The sequence below is a fragment of the Arachis hypogaea genome, chromosome 12, assembly GCF_003086295.3.
Source record: "Arachis hypogaea cultivar Tifrunner chromosome 12, arahy.Tifrunner.gnm2.J5K5, whole genome shotgun sequence".
NCBI lineage: Eukaryota > Viridiplantae > Streptophyta > Magnoliopsida > Fabales > Fabaceae > Arachis > Arachis hypogaea.
Genome location: NC_092047.1, coordinates 35,634,505 through 35,635,873, shown reverse-complemented (window position 1 = coordinate 35,635,873; position 1,369 = coordinate 35,634,505). Strand labels below are relative to the sequence as shown.

Genomic DNA, 1,369 nt, shown 5'->3' with positions numbered 1-1,369 from the left:
ATCCTTTTCAGTTCTTAACTGAATTCTTGTAGATATGTGATACTGTTAAGACTAATGGAGTAGATCCTGAAGTCTACAGGCTCATGCTTTTCCCTTTTGCTGTGAGAGACAGAGCTAGAATATGGTTGGATTCTCAACCTAAAGATAGCCTGAACTCTTGGGATAAGCTGGTCAAGGCTTTCTTAGCCAAGTTCTTTCCTCCTCAAAAGCTTAGTAAGCTTAGAGTGGATGTCCAAACCTTCAGACAGAAAGAAGGTGAATCCTTCTATGAAGCTTGGGAGAGATACAAGGAACTGACCAAAAAGTGTCCTTCTGACATGCTTTCAGAATGGACCATCCTGGATATATTCTATGATGGTCTGTCTGAATTAGCTAAGATGTCATTGGATACTTCTGCAGGTGGATCCATTCACCTAAAGAAAACGCCTGCAGAAGCTCAAGAACTCATTGACATGGTTGCTAATAACCAGTTTATGTACAATTCTGAGAGGAATCCTGTGAGTAATGGGACGCCTCAAAAGAAGGGAGTTCTTAAAATTGATACTCTGAATGCTATATTAGCTCAGAATAAAATATTAACTCAGCAAGTTAATATGATTTCTCAGAGTCTGAATGGAATGCAAGCTGCATCCAACAGTACTCAAGAGGCATCTTCTGAAGAAGAAGCTTATGATCCTGAGAACCCTGCAATAGCAGAGGTGAATTACATGGGTGAACCATATGGAAACACCTATAATCCCTCATGGAAAAATCACCCAAATCTCTCATGGAAGGATCAACAAAAGCCTCAACAAGGCTTTAATAATAGTGGAAGAAACAGGTTTAGCAATAGCAAGCCTTTTCCATCATCCACTCAGCAAAAGATAGAGAATTCTGAGCAGAATCCATCTAGCTTAGCAAATTTAGTCTCTGATCTATCTAAGGCCACTGTGAGTTTCATGAATGAAACAAGGTCTTCCATTAGAAATTTGGAAGCACAAGTGGGCCAGCTAAGTAAAAGGATCACTGAAACTCCTCCTAGTACTCTCCCAAGCAATACAGAAGAAAATCCAAAAGGAGAGTGCAAGGCCATTGAAATGACCATCATGGCCGAAACCACAAAAGAGGAGGAGGACGTGAATCCCAGTGAGGAAGACCTCCTGGGACGTCCAGTGATCAACAAGGAGTTTCCCTTTGAGGAACCAAAGGAATCTGAGACCATCTAGAGACCATAGAGATTCCATTAAACCTCCTTACACCTTTCATGAGCTCTGATGAGTATTCTTCTTCTGAAGAGAATGAGGATGTTACTGAAGAGCAAGTTGCCAAGTTCCTTGGTGCAATCATGAAGCTGAATGCCAATTTATTTGGTAAAGAGACTTGGGGAGAT

General features: G+C 41.1%; 1 non-coding gene across 1 annotated transcript; it reads right to left on the bottom strand.

The window, feature by feature from the left end:
• Nucleotides 1-215: 215 nt before the first annotated feature.
• On the bottom strand, nt 216-323 carry LOC112731559 (small nucleolar RNA R71). The gene has a single exon (XR_003167332.1). It is a non-coding gene; the product is annotated as a small nucleolar RNA R71 (small nucleolar RNA).
• Nucleotides 324-1,369: the final 1,046 nt, after the last annotated feature.